Below are 19,828 nucleotides of genomic sequence, written 5' to 3'. Positions count from 1 at the left end.
AACAGACTTTTGGACTCTGTGGGAGAAGAAGAGGGTAGGATTGTTTGAGGGAATAGCTTCGAAACATGTATATTACCATATGTGAAATAGATTACCAGTCCAGGTTTGATGCATGAGACAGGGCACTCAGGGTCAGTACACTGGGATGACCCTGAGGGATTAGATGGGGAGGGATGTGGGAAGGTGTTTCAGGATGGTGGACACACGCACACCCCTGTCTGAGTCATGTCAATGTTTGGCAAAAACCAGTACAATATTGTAAAGTAATTAGTTTCCAATTAAAATAAATTAATTAATTAAAAATAAATAAATAAACAAACTAGGGATAATGACATAAAAAAAGAAAACTGAAAATGAAAGCACAATGATCCAAAACCTAGGTGATACAGCAAAAGCAGTTCTAAAAAGGAAGTTTATAGCAATTCAATCTTACCTCAAGAAACAAGAAAAATCTCAAATAAATCCTGTAATCTTACACCTAAAAAAAACTAAAGAAAGAAGAAAAACAAAACTTTAAGATAGTAGAAAGAAATGATAAAGATCAGAGGAGAAATAAATAGAGACAAAGAAAACAATATCAAAGTTCAATGAAACTAAAAGCAAGCTCTTTGAAAAGGTAAACAAAACTGATAAACCCTTAGCAAGACTTACCAAGAAAAAAAGTGAGAGGTCTTAAATCAATAAAATTAATAATGAAAAATAATTTACAGTTGACTCCCCAGAAATACAAAAGGATCATGAGACTACTACAAGTGACCATATGCCAAATGGACAAACTGGAAGAAATGGAAAATTTCTTGGAAAGGTACAATCTCCCAAGACTGAAACAAGGAGAAATATAAAATATGAACAGACCAATCACAAGCATTGAAATTGAAACTGTGAGTTAAAAACTCTCAACAAACAGAAGTCTAGGACCCCATGGCTTCATAGGCAAATTCTATCACCATTTAGAGGACAGCTAACACCTGTTCTTACTCTTTCAAAAAATGCAGAGGAAAGAACACTGCCAGACTTATTCTATAAGCCTGCCATCAACCTGATACCAATACCAGACAAAGATACCATACAAAAAGAAAATTAAAGGCCAATATCACTGATGAATATAGATGCAAAAATCCTCAACAAAATACTAGCAATCAGAAGCTGATAATACATTAAAAGGATCATATACAATGATCAAGAGGGATTTTCCCTACAGATGCAAAGATTGTTCATTATCCACAAATAAATCAGTGTGATACACCACATGAACAAATTGAAGAGTAAAAATCATATGATCTTAATACAGAAAAAAGTTCTGACAAAATTTAGCACCCGTTTATGACAAAAACTCTCCCAAAAGTAGGCACAGAGGGAATATACCTTAACATAATAAAGGCCATATATGACAAACCTAAACTAACATCATATTCAATGGTGAAAAGCTGAAAGCATTTCCTCTAAAATCAGGAACACGACACGGATGTCCACTCTTGCCACTTTTATTCAACATAGTTCTGGAAGTCCTATCTACAGAAATCAGAGAAGAAAAATAAAGGGAATCAAATTGGAGAAGAAGAAGTAAAACCATCACTGTTTGCGGATGACATACTACACACATATCCTAAAGAAACTGATAGAAAACTACTAGAGCTCACTGATGAATTTGGTAAATTTTTGTAGGTTAGAAAATTAATACACAAAACTCTGGTGGGTTTCTGTACAGCAATAACAAAAGATGAGAGAAAATTCAGGAAACAATTCCATTTACTACTGCATCAAAAAGAATTAAAATACCTATGAATAAATCTATCTAAGGAGACAAAAGACCTGTACTCAAAAAAACTGCAAGACGCTGATGAAAGAAATCAAAGAAGACACAAACTGATGGAAAGATATACCATGTTTGCAGATTGGAAGAATAAATACAATCAAAATAATATTTATTGAATCTACAGAATCAGTGCAATCCTTATCAAATTACCAATGGCATTTTTCACAGAATTAGAACAGAAATTCCTCTAATCTGTATTGAGACACAAAAGACCTCCAATAGTGAAAGTGTCCTTAAGAAAGTAAAATGGAACTGGAGGAATGAGGGTCCCTGATTTAAGTCTAGACTACAAAACAATATGATACTGGCACAAAAATGAAATATAGATCAATGGAACAGGATAGAAAGAACAGAAATAAACTCATGCATCTATGGTAAATTAATTTACAACAAAGGAGGTAAGACTATACAATCTTGGCAAGACCTTCTCTTCAATAAATGGTGCTATGTGTTTTACAGTGACATGTAAAAAATGAAATTAGATTCTTCTTTAACATTATACACAAAAATAAGCTCAAAATGGATCAAAGACCTAAATGTGAGACCAGATCCTATCACCTCCTAGAAGAAAACATAGGCAGAACACTTTCTCACATAAATTGCAGCAATATCTTTTTTGATCCATCTCCCAGAACAATAACTCTATATGCAAAATGGAAAAAGAGACACAGATGTACAGAACAGACTTCTGGACTCTGTGGGAGAAGGCAAGGGTGGGAGGTTTTGAGAGAACAGCATCAAAACATGTATATTATCTAGGGTGAAACAGATCACCAGCCCAGGTTGGATGCATGAGACAAGTGCTTGGGCCTGGTGCACTGGGAAGATCCAGAGGGATCGGGTGGAGAGGGAGGTGGGAGGGGGGATCGGGATGGGGAATACATGTAAATCCATGGCTGATTCATGTCAATATATGACAAAAACCAGTACAATATTGTAAAGTAATTAGCCTCCAACTAATAAAAATAAATGGAAAAAAAATGGGACATACTTAAACTCAAAAGTTTTTGCACAGCAAAGGCAGAAATAAACAAAACAAAAAGCAATCAACAGAACGGGATAAAATATCTGCAAATGATGTGACTGACAAGGAATTAGTCTCCAAAATCTACAAACAGCTCATGAAGCACAACATCATCAAAACAAACTAACCGATCAAAAAATGAACAGAAGTTCTAAACTGACATTTCTCTAGAGAAGACATCCAGGTGATCAACAGGCACATGAAAAGATGTTCAACATCGTTAATTAATAGAGAGATATAATTGAAAACTACAATGAGATATCACCTCACACTGGTCAAAATGGTCATCATTAAAAAATCTAGCAACAATAAATTCTAGAGAGGATGTGGAGGGAAGGGAACCTTCTATACCATTGGAGGGGTATCAATATAGAATTGATTGGTACAGTCACTATGGAGAATATGAAAGTTCCTTAAAAATATTAAAAATAGAGCTACCATATGACCTTGCAGTCCCACTCCTGGGCATATATTTGGAGACACACATGGTCTGAAAGGTAAGTGCACTCCAGTGTTCATTGCAGAACTGTTTACAATTGCCAAGATATGGAAGCTACCTAAATGTCCATTGACAGAGGAATGGATAAAGAAAACGTAGTACTTATATATAACAGAATATTACTCAGCCATCAAAAGGAATGAAATAATGCTATTTGCTGCAACATGGAAAGATTTAGAGATTGTCATACTGAATTGTCAGACAGAGAAGTAGAAACATCATACAACAACCCTTATATGTGGAATCTAAAAAGATGTGATACAAATGAACTTATTTACAAAACAGACTCACAGACTTAGGGAACTTATGGTTGTTTGGGGGGAAGGAAGTGGGAAAGTGATAGGGAGTTTAGGATAGACAGGTACACACTGCTATATTTTAAATCGATTAGCAACAAGGTAATTCTGTTGTATACAACAGGGAATTCTGCTCAATGTTATGTGACAGCCTGGGTGGGAGGGGAATTTGGGGGAAATTGATACATATATATATTTATGGCTAAGTCCCTTTGCTTTCCACCAGAAACTATCACAATATTGTTAATCAGCTATACTCCAATACAAAATGAAAAGTTTAAAACAAAAACAGAACACAGCGTGATGTAGAATAAGTGCTTCAAAACTAGTGCCAGATGAAGAAGACATACTAAAAGCAACAAACACACAGATTTTGACAATCTGGTAGAGGGGTTCCGAGTATTCAAGACTGTTTTTGACTTCATTTATAACACTTCTATGATACAGGCATTGAAACTAAAGCAAATCATGGAAGAAGTATTGGTACCAAATGGAAACAATTTTAGATAAATGGAAAAGGAAAAATGTCAGAAATTATGATATATTTCCACAGTTACACCACCAAGTGTGCCTTTCTCTCCTGCCTCCACTTCCACTTTCTCTACCTCTTTCTCTTCTGCCATCTGTGAGACAGCAAGACCAACTTTTCCTCTACCTACTCCTTCTCAGCCTTTATTGTGCCCATCTTTGCATCTATTCATGGAAAATAGATGGGGAAACAGTGACAGACTTTTATCTTTTTGGGCTCCAAAATCACTGCAGATGGTGATTACAGCCATGAAATTAAAAGACACTTATCCCTTGGAAGGAAAGTTATGACCAACCTAGACAGGGAAAGCAGAGACATTACTTTCCCAACAAAGGTCCATCTAGTCAAAGCTATGGTTTTTCCAGTAATCATTTAAAGATGTGAGAGTTGGACTACAAAGAAAGCCAAGCACTGAAGAATTGATGCTTTTGAACTGTGGTGTTGGAGAAGACTCTTGAAAGTCCCTTGGACTGCAAGGAGATCCAACCAGTCCATCCTAAAGGATATCTGTCCTGAATATTCATTGGAAAGACTGATGTTGAAGCTGAAACTCCAGTATTTTGGCCACTTGATGCGAATAACTGACTCATTTGAAAAGACCCTGATGCTGGGAAAGATTGAAGGTGGGAGGGGAAGGGGATGACAGAGGATGAGATGGTTGGATGGCATCACCAACTCAATGGACATGAGTTTGAGTAAGCCCCAGGAGTTGGTGATGGCCAGGGAAGTCTGGTGTGCTGCAGTCCATGGGGTCGCAAAGAGTCGGACATGACTGAGCAACCAAACTGACTGAACTGAACTCCTTCTCAGCCTACTCAACATGAAGAGAATGAAGATCTTGTGATGATTCATTTTCACTTAATGAATAGTAAATACTTATCAATCCATACAGATAATACATTTATCTGTTGTGTATGTGTGTCTTTGTATGAAAATCTAATCACTGTATGGCAAGAATTGTATGAGACATTTTCATGTCATCAGCATCATCCTTGTCTAAGCATTCACCATGAAGAATGTCATGTGCAAGGTCTGTATCGAAGTAGACAGTCCTATCATCACATAGGTGTAAGACAAGTGATATTTAATATAAAATTAATAATGTGTTAGTTTTGTTAATGATTTTAACATATCTTTCAAACAATTACCTTACTGTACGATATGCTTTCTCTCTCTTAATTGCAGAAACTGTGTATTAATCTATAATCACAAGTAAGTCATTCTTAAAAAAAGTATAATCATGTTCCAATATTTAATTATGAATATGTCTGTAATACTATGTGCCATAAAATTTTATAATGATTCATTCATTAGTGTGCAGACTAGGCTACTGTAAAGCAATTATACTGCCTGCATTAGGCTAATCACAAATCAATCATATTGCTGCTTATTCATTATTAATGCATGAATCTTTATACCTATAAATATGAATTTTTTTTCATATTATCTTTTCACTTTTGATGCTGAGTGTTAGTATTATGTATAACATCTACGGTGTTTTCTACAGTATAAGACAATATTGATTGGGTACTGATGATTCACTTTGTAAACAGTTTAAACTTTTACAAACTGTAAACTGTTAAACTATCGAAACAGTACTGTAAATGCATTTTCTTTATGAATTTCTTAATATTCCTTTTCTCGTTTACTTTAAGAATATAGTACATAATACATATATTAATAACATACAAAATATATGTTGACAGGTTGTTTATCTTATAGGTCAGTCTTCGAGTCAATAGTAGGCTATTAGTAACTGAGTTTGGGGGAGTCAAAAGTTTATTTATTTTTTTTTAAGAATAATTATACTTTTTTTTTTTCCATTTATTTTTATTAGTTGGAGGCTAATTACTTTACAATATTGTACTGGTTTTTGCCATACATTGACATGAATCAGCCATGGATTTACATGTATTCCCCATCCTGATCCCCCCTCCCACCTCCCTCTCCACCCGATTTCTCTGGGTCTTCCCAGTGCACCAGGCCCGAGCACTTGTCTCATGCATCCAGCCTGGGCTGGTGATCTGTTTCACCCTAGATAATATACATGTTTCAGTGCTGTTCTCTCAAAATCTCCCACCCTTGCCTTCTCCCACAGAGGCCAAAATTCTGTTCTGTACATCTGTGTCTCTTTTTCTGTTTTGCATATAGGGTTATCGTTACCATCTTCCTAAATTCCATATATATGCGTTAATATACTGTAATGATCTTTATCTTTCTGACTTACTTCACTCTGTATAATGGGCTCCAGTTTCATCCATCTCATTAGAACTGATTCAAATGAATTCTTTTTAATGGCTGAGTAATATTCCATGGTGTATATATACCACAGCTTCCTCTCCACACTGTTCTCCATAGTGGCTGTACTAGTTTGCATTTCCACCAACAGTGTAAGAGGGTTCCCTTTTCTTCACACCCTCTCCAGCATTTATTGCTTGTAGACTTTTGGATAGCAGCCATCCTGACTGGTGTGTAATGGTACCTCAGTGTGGTTTTGATTTGCATTCTCTGATAATGAGTGATGCTGAGCATCTTTTCATGTGTTTGTTACCCATCTGTATGTCTTCTTTGAAGAAATGTCTGTTTAGTTCTTTGGCCCATTTTTTGATTGGGTCATTTATTTTTCTGGAATTGAGCTGCAGGAGTTGCTTGTATATTTTTGAGATTAATCCTTTGTCTGTTGCTTCGTTTGCTATTATTTTCTCCCAATCTGAGGGCTGTCCTTTCACCTTGCTTATAGTTTCCTTTCTTGTGCAAAAGCTTTTAAGTTTAACTAGGTCCCATTTGTTTATTTTTGCTTTTATTTCCAATATTCTGGGAGGTGGGTCATAGAGGATCTTGCTGTGATTTATGTCAGAGAGTGTTTTGCCTATGTTCTCCTCTAGGGGGAGTCAAAAGTTAAATGCAGATTTTCAAATGCATGGAGGTTTGGAACCTTTAACCCCCACATTATTCAAATGTCTACTGTGTTTTTAGGGTCCCTTCAAGTTTAGAGACTCTGAGTACTCGCTCTGCTTTTATTGTGAATACCATGTATTACCATAATGTGTAATTTGAAATGGTTTTTCAACTAAATAGCTTGTTCAACTAAATAAAGCATGGTCTACAGCAGCTACATACATGAGCTGATTCCTACAAAAATGACTTTCCAAAGCTGTATGAGATCATACAATGAGTTAGAAAATAAACAGATATTGATTCATGTATCTTTAGTATTACATGACATCAGTAATTCTAGATCTAATTTCTCTGGTTATGAGATGAATCAAACTACATAGTTATGACTATTATTGTGCACAACTTTTATGTGCTCAGACCTCAACATGAAGTTTCATCATCAATTACTGACCATATAATTATAATTATAATCCATATAATTCTAGCAAATGTCAAGGCATTATTTCATGCTTTTATCTGTTTCATTGCTTCCTCAATTTGGAAATATTCTTTCCTGAGTCCATCCAGAAAATCAAGCCTCAGGTTCAGCATGTCATATGCATCTCTATCCCTTTTGGACTTTCTCACCAAGAAACTGAGTTTTCCATTATTCTTTCTAAATTTAAGATTTTTCATGTTTTCCAATCTTATTTTTCTTTTTCAGTCTAGGTACTTATAATTTGCAGTCTAATTTGATTCCTATCCTGCTCTTAATGGATAAATTTGGCTAAAATCTCATAGCTACTTCTGAATACTTCGCTTTCCTGTTGATTTTTGTTGTTCAGTCGTTAAGTCATGTCTGATTCTTTGCGACCCCATGGATTGGAATATGCCAGGCTTCCCTGTCCTTCACTATCTCCCAGAGTTTGCTCAAATTCATGTCTGTGGAGTCAGTAATGCTATCTAACCATCTCATCCTCTGTCACCCTCTTCTCCTTTTGCTTTCAATCTTTTCTATGATTCCTATTAATACAGTATTTTTTATTATTCTAGTATCAAGTGGATTATCTGATATCAATTTGAAATTTTAAAATCTTTTGAGCTCTCTAGACAATCTCAATCTTTCCACTATTATTTACCACTTTGAAAATACTGTTAGGTGACTGTACTTGTCACAAAATATGAATAAAATACCCCTTTCCTACTGAAGCACCCACTCCCGAGAGCCTGTGCTCTGCAACAAGACAAGGCCCCCACAGTGAGAAGACTGCACACTACAACTAGAGTTAGTTTCTTCTCTCCACAACTACAGAAAGTTGATGCGCAGCAACGAAGATCCAACACAATCAAAAATAAATAAATAAATTAATATTTTAAAAATATTATTCCTTTTTTAAGGATAGTCTTATTTTAGCAAGTGTTGTCTTCAAATCCTTTGTATCCTCAGTCTTTCACTGTCACTCTTTATGAGAAATCCATAGTAAATGATAAATATAACCAACACAAATACAGCTATAGAAGCTTACATTTATTCTGAGAATTCCTTTTTAGGTATTATTATTGGCTGTTACAATAATGTTTGTAATTGTATATATTGTATTATCAAGCAGAACAATTTTCCTTAATCAGAAAATCAGTGTATCAGAAAATTAGCATATACATCATTGACTATCTGACCTTGAACAATCTTTTTATATGTCAAAATTAAATTACTGGGTGGTGAAATGTCAATGAGATGCAATAATAACAAAAATATCAGAAAGTGTGATAAACTAATTGTATACCAGTGCACCAGGTATATTTTAGCATTCAGATAGACTGTCTAGGAAATTCTATTGACTCTTAAAATCCACAGTAATAAAAAGAAAAACGTGTTAAAAGAGTTTATTTGAGGGGGGGTATGTTTTTAGTCTTTTTTACTTTGTGATTCCAAATTTCAAGGCCAGGAAAGAAAAAGCATATTAGGAATTCATTAATTCATTCTCTCTCTCCTATATTTTTTTTTTACTTTTTTGTACTTTTATAGTGGATTTACTTAGTGGGTATTTCATCACTGTGCACAAAGTCATTTTGACTACAATGCATAACACATTTAACAACACTGGAAATTACTGAATGACTTTTAAAATAATAAAAGCATTTTATAAGACAAGAACGTCAATATATTTGAGAATCCTTCTGAAACCATTTTTTTTCTTAAGGTATTATTAATCTCTGTACTGTGTCAAATGAACTAAGAAATATAAAATCAGAATTCTAACCAGATTTGAATTGTTAATATGAGAGAAATTATAAAATTTGCAACAAAAGGGTCATGCTACATTATGATTAGCAACACAAAGATTACTGGATTGTGATGATTTCTCATTAGCTATCTAGTTTGAAGCATATGATAGATTTTAGGCTCTGGAATTGCTAAACTGATATAAATTCAAATTCTAGCTCTGCTACTTAATAGCTATGGAATCATGAGTACATTACTTAAATTCTTCTTTTATGTTTTTTAAAATTTATTTATTTTTTATTGAAGGATAATTGCTTTACAGAATTTTGTTGTTTTCTGTCAAACTTCAACATGAATCAGTCATAGGTGTACAGATACCCCCTCCCTTTTGGAATCATGTGTAAATTACTTAAATTCTTAAGTCTCTCATCTATAAAATATATAACCTTTATGTCCACATGGATGCTATGAAAATTAAGATGAGAGAATGCACTATGAAAGTGCCCAGCATGGTACTTCAAAAATTATAGATTCTTCAGTAAATAACAAAATCAGCATGATATAGTAGAAAAAGAATATGACAGTCTCAGAATCCTAACATGCCAGGGCTTAAATCTGCATCTAAAACTTATAAACTACATGATGATAAATAAGTTACTTGATATTTATACTTTAGTTCTCTTATCTATGAAATGGGAGTAATGATGATAATAAGCTTCATATATTTATCTGATGATTAAATGAGAAAATACACAGTGAGCATTCAGTAAAATATCCATTCTCTTAGCCTTTCTTAAATATCAAATTGAATCTATAACTTTTAGAAAAGTGTATATCTTACCAGACATGACACTATAAAAATAATTAGTTCTTGATAGGATAACTATCCTATCTGAGGATAGGATAGTTAACTGAGAAAGGATAACTGAGAAAGTCCTTATTCAAAAAAATAAAATAACAAACTATAGCCCACAATACCATGTTTAACTTTTTTGTGAAAATATTACTACTTTAAGTACACTGTAATAAAAGAGCAAAATCTTAAAGTTAGTTTATAAAGTAAACAACATAAGATCTACACTAAAGATTAAGTGACAGAAAAACAAAACAGTTGTATTATTTTCTAAAAAATGACACTGTTTCATTATTAAAGTTGTGGAATAAGTTCCAAAAAAGAATACACACACACAGTCTCTCTCTCTCTCTCTCACCTATCACTAGAGCAACCTATTTAAGTTTTATAAATAATAAAAGTCAAAATACTTTCAACTTTTTTTAAAATATCATGATAAACTATCAAACAGCACAGACCTAAGAATTAATTTTGAGGCATGGATTAATCAGTGAACTAAATGTGCACATTTACTATGATACAACATATTGCTATGACAAAAGGTAGTATAGTAAAAAAACAATAATTACTACTGTTAAAATTATTCTACTGCTGCTGCTCTTGACAATAAAATGCTAGATTTTTATTGAATTTTTAACTATGTGTCTTGTGGTCTGTTAAATATTATAAAGTATACTATCTCATTTAATCTTTACAACTATAAGAAGAAAATATAACTATCTTCATTTTATAGATGAGGAAATTAACTTTCCAAAAGTCACAGGTGGCAGAGTCAGGGTATAAAAACCAGGTCTAACTCTGGAAATTTTGGAATGATATCTACATATCAGAAATAAATTTTGAGGAATTTTTTGCTTGATAGGGTAAGTGAGGCCAGGCTGAAGGAAGACACCAAAGACTTCCTAATAAAGAATAGTAGCCACAAAAAGTGAGGGACTTGCCACGAACTCCACACACAGGATTTCTATCTTGACAAAAAAAGGAAGCAAACAAACTCTGGCCATCATGCTCCATTCTGTTTTAAGGATATGAATACAACAAGAAACTCTGACTTTATATTCAAGGCATTCAAAGTTAATGCTGGAAGTTAGGAACACACAGCACCATGAAGTCAATAATTATGTTAAAATGTCATGATATTTTAAAATATTCAATTAACAAAGTACTTATTCTAAGTCTGTCAGGAACAGAAAAGCAAGGCTAAAGCTGGTTAAACAGTAAATATGAAACAGTAATCCCACTCCTGGGCATATATCCAGAGCCAATCATAATTGATAAGATACATGCACCCCAATGTTCAATGAAGCACTATTTGTAATAACCAAGACATGGAAGTAACCTAAATGTCGACTGACAAAGGAATGGATAAATGGGGTACATATATACAATGGAATATTACTCAGCCATTAAAAATAATGAAATAATGCTATTTGCAGCAATATGGATAGACCTAGTAGAGAAGGACAGAGAAGGCAATGGCACCCCGCTCCAGTACTCTTACCTGGAAAATCCCATGGACGGAGGAGCCTGGTAGGCTGCAGACCGTGGGGTTGCTAAGAATCGGAAACGACTGAGCGACTTCACTTTCACTTTTCACTTTCATGCATTGAAGAAGGAAATGGCAACCCACTCCAGTATTCTTGCCTGGAGAATCCCTGACACAGGGGAGCCTGGTGGGCTGCCGTCTATGGGGTTGCACAGAGTCAGACACGACTTAAGCAACTTAGCAGCAGCAGGAGGATAGACCTAGAGATTCTCACACTGACTACAGTCAGTCAGACAAAGATAAGTATCACTTGATATCACTTATATGTGGAATCTTTAAAAAATTATACAAATGAACTTCCTTACAAAACAGAAATAGAGTCACAGATGTAGAAAACAAACTTATGGTTACCAAGGGAGAGAGAAGGGAGGAGTAAACTGGGAGATTTGGACTGACACATACACACTACTATATATACAATAGATGACTAATGGGGACCTATTGTATAGCACAGAGAACTCTACTCAGTACACTGCAATGATCTATGTACGAAAAGAATCCAAAAAGAGTGGATATATTTATATCTATAACTGATTTAATTTGTTGTATAGCAGAAACTAAGGCAATATTGTAAATCAATTATACTCCAATGAAAATTAATCTGAAAAAAGATGTGGTACATATATACAATGGGGTATTACTCAGTTGTAAAAAGGAAGCAATAATGCCATTTGCAGCAACATGGATGAACCTAGATATTATCATCCTAAGTGAAATAAGTCAGACAGAGAAAGACAAATAGCATCTGATATAACGTATATGTGGAATCTAAAAATATGATATAAATGAACCTCTTGACAAACCAGAAACAGACTCTCAAGCTTTTAAAATGAGCTTATGGTTACCAAAAGAGAAATATCAGGGGGCGGGGGGATAAATCAGGAGCTTGGGACTAACATATAAACACTAATACACACTATTATATATAACATAGATAACCAACAGTTCAGTTGAGTTCAGTCACTCAGTCATGTCCAACTCTTTGTGACCCCATGAACTGTAGAACACAAGGCCTCCCTGTCCATCACCAACAGTCGGAGTTTACCCAAACTCACGTCCACTGAGTTGGTGATGCCATCCAACCATCTCATCATCTGTCATCCCCTTCTCCTTCTGCCCTCAGTCTTTCCCACCATCAGGGTCTTTTCAATGAGTCAGCTCTTCGCATCAGGTGGCCAAACTGTTGGAGTTTCAGCTTCAACATTAGTCCTTCCAATGAACACCCAGGACTGATCTCCTTTAAGATGGACTGGTTGGATCTCCTTGCAGTCCAAGGGACTCACAAGAGTCTTCTCCAACACCACAGATCAAAAGCGTCAATTATTTGGTGCTCAGCTTTCTTTACAGTCCAACTCTCACATCCATATATGACCACTGGAAAAACTGTAGCCTTGACTAGATGGACCTTTGTTGAAAAAGTAATGTCTTTGCTGTTCAATATGCTGTCTAGGTTGGTCATAACTTTCCTTTCAAGGAGTAACCATCTTTTAATTTCATGGCTGCAATCACCATCTGCAGTGATTTTAGAGCCCAAAAATAAAGTCAGCCACTGTTTCCACTCTTTCCCCATCTATTGGCCATGAAGTGATGGGACCAGATGCCATGATCTTAGCTTTCTGAATGTTGAGCTTTAAGCCAACTTTTTCACTCTCTTCTTTCACTTTCATCAAGAGGCTCTTCAGTTCTTCTTCACTTTCTGCCATAAGGGTGGTGTCATCTGCATATCTGAGGTTATTGATATTTCTCCAAGCAATCTTGATTCCAGCTTGTGCTTCCTTGAGCCCAGCATTTCTCATGATGTACTCTGCATACAAGTTATAAACAGGGTGACAATATACAGCCTTGACGTACTCCTTTTCCTATTTGGAACCAGTCTGCTGTTCCATGTCCAGTTCTAACTGTTGCTTCCTGACCTGCATACAGGTTTCTCAAGAGGCAGGTCAGGTGGTCTGGAATTCCCATCTCATTCAGAATTTTCCACAGTTTATTGTGATCCACACAGTCAAAAGCTTTGGCATAGTCAATAATGCAGAATTAGATGTTTTTTTCTGAAACTCTCTTGCTTTTTCAATGATCCAGCGGATGTTGGCAATTCGATCTCTGGTTTCTCTGCCTTTTCTAAAACCAGCTTGCACATCTGGAAGTTCATGGTTCATGTATTGCTGAAGCCTGGCTTGGAGAATTTTAAGCATTACTTTACTAGAGTGTGAGATGAGTGTATCTGTGCAGTAGTTTGAGCATTCTTTGGCATTCCCTTTCTTTGGGATTGGAATGAAAACTGACCTTTCCCAGTCCTGTGGCCACTGCTGAGTTTTCCAAATTTGCTGGCGTATTGAGTGCAGCACTTTCACAGCATAATCTTTCAGGATTTGAAATAGCTCAACTGGAATTCCATCACCTCCACTAACTTTGTTTGTAGTGATGGTCCCTAAGGCCCACTTGACTTCACATTCCAGGATGTCCAGCTTTAGGTGAGTGTGAGCAATCACACCATCATGATTATCTGAGTCATGAAGATCTTTTTTTTTTTTTTGTACAGTTCTTCTGTGTATTCTTGCCACCTCTTCTTAATATCTTCTGCTTTTGTTAGGTCCATGCCATTTCTGTCCTTTATTGAGCCCATCTTTGCATGAAATGTTCACTTGGTATTTCTAATTTTCTTGAAGAGATCTCTAGTCTTTCCCATTCTATTTTTTTCCTCTATTTTTTTTTTTTTTTTGCATTGATCGCTGAGGAAGGCTTTCTTATCTCTCCTTGCTGTTCTTTGGAACTCTGCATTTAAATGGGTATATCTTTCCTTTTCTCCTTTGCTTTTTGCTTCTCTTCTTTTCACGGCTATTTGTAAGTCCTTATCAGACAGCCATTTTGGTTTTTTGCATTTCTTTTTCTTGAGGATTGTCTTGATTCCTGTCTCCTGTACAATGTCATGAACCTCTGTCCATAGTTTATCAGGTATTCTGTCTTTCAGATTTAGTCCCTTAAATCTATTTCTCACTTCCACTGTATAGTCATAAGGGATTTGATTTAAGTCATGCTTAAATGGTCTACTGGTTGTCCCCACTTTCTTCAATTTAAGTCTGATAACCAAGAAGGACCTAGTCTGTAGCACAAGGAACTCTACTCAATATTCCATGATAACATATATGGGAAAAGAATCTGAAAAAGGATGAATACATATGTGTAGGTATAACTGAATTACTATGCTATTCACCTGAAACTAACACAAAATTGCCAATCAACCATACTCCGATAAAATTTTAAAAAAATTAAAACAAGAATCTTAAAGACCCATATTCTCCTCCATATTACCATTGATTTAGTACTTATTAACACCTCTAAAATTCCTGGTCAAAATTACATGTCTTCTATTAAATAACATCTTAAGCAAAATGAAAATCTCACTGCATGACTAGATTGGCTCACATAACAATATATGGTATTTATCCATATGCTATCCATCTTGAGACAGGTTTGAAATTTTCATTCAGGTTTATCTTTTTATAATTACCTTTATCTAGAAGTGCTATCTTTTTTCTGACAATGAATACAAGAGGACACTGACACTTATTAACTGCAAATAAGGATTGTCTAAGGCATTTGGCTGATTTATGTTTTATTTCATAATCCCTTAACAAATGCTCTTTGAATTTCTTGATTGAATGAAAGAAATAAGGAGCTCCTAGACCAAAAAGAGCTATATTATTTTTTTTTCTTCTAAGGTAGAGGTTTTAGGAGGGATAGGCTCAGTTGACAAAGAGCTAGTTAGATGTAGAAAACTGTCAAAAGAGAGCTAATGTGAGGGAATCAAGAAGGCCAAGACAAAACTCTTGGAATGCTGGAAGCCTGCTACTAGGAAGAGAGTAGAAGAGAACTAGAATGCTTACTTTAAAAATATGACTGAGCTTTGTTACTGCTTTAGACACATGCTCAAAGGTTATATTTACATTATATAACACTGAAATAATAAAAACGTCTGAACACAACTCAGCTCACTTACATGGTCACATAACATTATAAATTAAAATATTTTTGGACAATTTATATTTAATTCCACAACAAACACATACTAAATAAAGTGATCATCAAAAATTTGTTAAATGAGAATATAAAATAAAAAAATGGAGAAATAACTCAACAGATGTACTAAAGATTCAGAGAAAGTATATGTTATCAATCGGCCAGGAAGAAATAATTTAAAACCATACAGAAAAGAAGACCCATTTCCTGTCAGAATTTGAAAGCACTACAAACACAGTTAAGAACACATACAGTTGATTCTCATTATTTGCATTAATTATGTTTCATTTGCTAAACACTGAATTAGCAAGTAATGAATCATTATTCCTAGGGGGAAAAAAGGATTTGATTCCTAAAAGTCTTTGGTCAGTGGTTGCTAGCTATATGTTATTCTTTTGAAAAGTATGCTAGTCACTCAGTCGTGTCCTACTCTTTGAGACTTGATGGATTATAGCCTGCCTGGCTTCTCTGCCTATGAAACTCTCCATCCAAGAATACAGGAGTGAGTAGACATCTCCCTCGCCAGGGGAGCTTCCCAACCCAGGGATTGAATTTGGATCTCCTGCATTACAGGCAGATTTTTTTTTCCCATCTGACCTACCAGGGAAGAGTTATTTTCCTTAGGGAATATTAAAACAGGATTACTGATACTGAAATTTTCTGGTGTATGAGAGGAACAATGATGGGATTTACTGAGGTTAGTATATTTAACAACAACCTTTTAATCATACTGTATTTCATATAGGCAATATGTTATAGAACAAACAAAAAAGACTAGATTGGAAGGGAGGATATCTATATTTTAATATTGACCCTAATACTGCGTGTGAGACTTAGTAATCACCCCACCACTTTGCACCTCAGTCTCCTCCTCTGTAAAATGAAAGGGTTGAACTAGATCATTTTAAACTAGCATTTTAAACTTTATATAGTTCTATTCTACATATGGGCTTCCAAAGTAGCTCAGTTGGTAAAGAATCTGCTTGCAATGCAGGAGACCCTGGTTTGATTCCTAGGTTGGGAAGTTCCCCTGTAGAAGAGATAGGCTACCCACGCCAGTATTCTTGGGCTTCCCTGGTGGCTCAGATGATAAAGAATCCATCTGCAGTGTGGGAGACCCGGGTCCGATCCCTGGGTTGGGAAGATCCCCTGGAGGAGGGCATGGCAACCCACTCCAGTATTCTTGCCTGGAGAATCCCCATGGATAGAGGAGCCTGGTGGGCTACAGTCCATGGGGTCACAAAGAGTTGGGACATGACTGAGTGACTAAGCACAGCATATTCTACATATACAGGTCAGCAATAAGAAGGACACTCTACAAAACTACTTTGCTTGACTTGGAGCTATTAAAATGTTCAATTATACTTCAATATGTAGTATTATCAGTGGTTCTTCTAATATACATATCTTTATCTCAAAAATCTGAAAAGTTGAGCTACTGCTCTTTAACCTCTCTGATCACAAGCTATCAAATGTCACACACCACTCTTCTCCAATTATCACGTGCAACCAACAATCTGCAATCCTCCTAGACCTCCAAAGACCAAGAAATTGTGTTGAACTTTATTCTGTACTTAAGGGGGAAAGATCATGATTTACTAAAACCAGTTTTTAGTTCCAGTTTACCAAATCTAAAATTAATTTTTTTTACATCAAAATTCTGCTTTAAATCTGTACAGTTAATCAGTCTGAACAGGAACCAAGGCTACCAATTTTTAAAATAAATGATTCAAACTATCAAAACATTTTCCAAATATACCTGAACCAAATGGTACTTCTTTTGCTTCAAATGCCAAAATTGGGTTCATCTTTATTCTTCTATTAGAACTGTGTGGTAGTTGATATCCCATCTAGTAAGGTAGTATTAATTTGAAATTTATTCAAGAGAACAGATAAAAAGAATGCATCTCTCAATACTAACAACCTCAGTTTTATTCACAACTAGTCACCTGTCTCATTATTTTTACACCATTGAGTTCTTTAGTAATAATGGGACCTTACTGTGGTATCATTGTTTTCTGTTACATTAACTGCAAAGTAAAAAAAAAAGTTGATGTAACTATAGGTAATACAGTAAAATCACTGACAATTTGTGTTTGTTTATCTGTAAAATGGACTTCTATTGTGGCTCAGTAGTAAAGACTCTGCCTGCCAATGCAGGAGACGTGGGTTTGATCCACGGGTTGGGAACATTCCCTGGAGAAAGAAATAGCAACCCATTCCAGTATTCTTGCCTGGGAAATCCCATGGGCAGAAGAGCCTGTTGAGTTACAATCCAATGGGTAGCAAAGAGTCAGACATCACTGAGTGACTAAGCATACAAGTGTAATGATGTCATAAATATCAACTGATAAAAAAGGGACAACTGATTTCTCAGTCTCACCCATCTGGTTCTGAAACCTGTAAAACTATTTTAATATACAGCTCTGAGCTATACTTTAAAGATTTCCATCTTTAACCTCTACTACTTAGAACAGAATTAACTGAGGAAATGTTACTAAGATATTATACAAAACTTAGAGTTTCACAGTCTCCCAGTTAGGATATAAGGTGGAGTTACTGACCAAACCAACACAGGCATACCCCTGGAGTGGAAACAGGTATTAATTCTTACCTCTCTGTTTTTATTATTGTCATTCTACCAATCTGGAATTACTTTCCTTTTCCCCTTGGCCTATCCTAATCTTTAAGTATAAGGTCTTGCATAAATCCTTGATCATTGATCCCTTCTATGCCAGAGATGTGAAGTTGACATTTGATACTATCTAATTGTGTAATATATGCTGGTTTGATCCCTACAACTGAGTTGTAACTTCCCTGAGGACATAATTCATGTCTTACATTTCTTTTTCATCCAGAGTATGGAGAAATAGAAGGTATCCATCAGTGTGTACTAATTGATAAGTTAGATTCAGCAAAGACATTCCCTATTATGTCATTTGTATAAAGACTTTATAGGGAAAGCCTATCTACCAAGAAAAAATTCCTAAAAGTAATTAAAACCATAGTCTTCTTCATGGAGAAAACTATTGGTTCTGATAAAATCGGTGTGTTCTCTGTGATGTCTGTGATCTCAATTTTTCTTATGATTACAAGCTGGAAGACAGCTCTTTATCTATTTCAGTTTAGAAAGGGACAGTATTTAAAAGTTCTTACTACATTTCTTTCTATTAAATATCAGTAAAATGCTTCATATACAGTTTAAGATAATAAAACAGGACTTGCTGGCTTGCTTGCTGTAACACGTAACTTCATGGTATTTTGAAAGAGTCTTCTTTTCTAGCTACTCATAATGAATATTGTCTTTTGTGATAGGGGGAGGACACATTTCTCTTGAAAGGAATTGTAACCAGAAGGACATTTTAATATATGATATTTAATAACTATAATGGTTTTGGAATATTGTTTATTTGGAATATGGTTTATGGAATATGGAATATAATGGAATATGGTTTTTCCAGTAGTCATGTATGGATGTGAGAGTTGGACTATAAAGAAAGCTGAGCACTGAATTGATGCTTTTGAACTGTGGTGTTGGAGAAGACTCTCGATAGCCCCTTGGACTGCAAGGAGATCCAACCAGTCCATCCTAACGGAAATTAGTCCTGAATATTCATTTGAAGGACTGATGTTGAAGCTGAAACTCCAATACTTTGGCCACCTGATGCGAAGAGCTGACTTATTTGAAAAAAACCCTAATGCTGGGAAAGATTGAAGGTGGGAGGAGAAGGGGGCGACAGAGAATGAGATGGTTTGATGGCACCACTGACTCAATGGACATAAGTTTGAGTAAACTCCAGGAGTTGGTGATGGACAGGGAGGCCTGGCATGCTGCAGCCCATGGGGTTGCAAAGAGTTGGACATGACTGAGTGACTGAACTTAATAACTATAAAGTTGCAGGATCATCAGTCAATTAAGTTATAATTGTATCATTCATAAAATCATGATCAGCTTTGCTAGCACCAAAATTATGTTTTTTTATCACTATCAGCCCAAAGACATCCACGGTTCGTTAAGAGAGTATTTTCCACTGCTAATTCTGTGGGAATTTGATTCATGCTCAGTTACTGACTGGTATCAAAAGTAACTAATATGTTAAGATATGAAGAATCTGCTATTCGTATTAAACAAGCAGTTCTCAACTTT

This window comes from Muntiacus reevesi, chromosome X (genome assembly GCF_963930625.1).
Source record: "Muntiacus reevesi chromosome X, mMunRee1.1, whole genome shotgun sequence".
NCBI lineage: Eukaryota > Metazoa > Chordata > Mammalia > Artiodactyla > Cervidae > Muntiacus > Muntiacus reevesi.
This window is presented reverse-complemented; position numbering follows the sequence as displayed.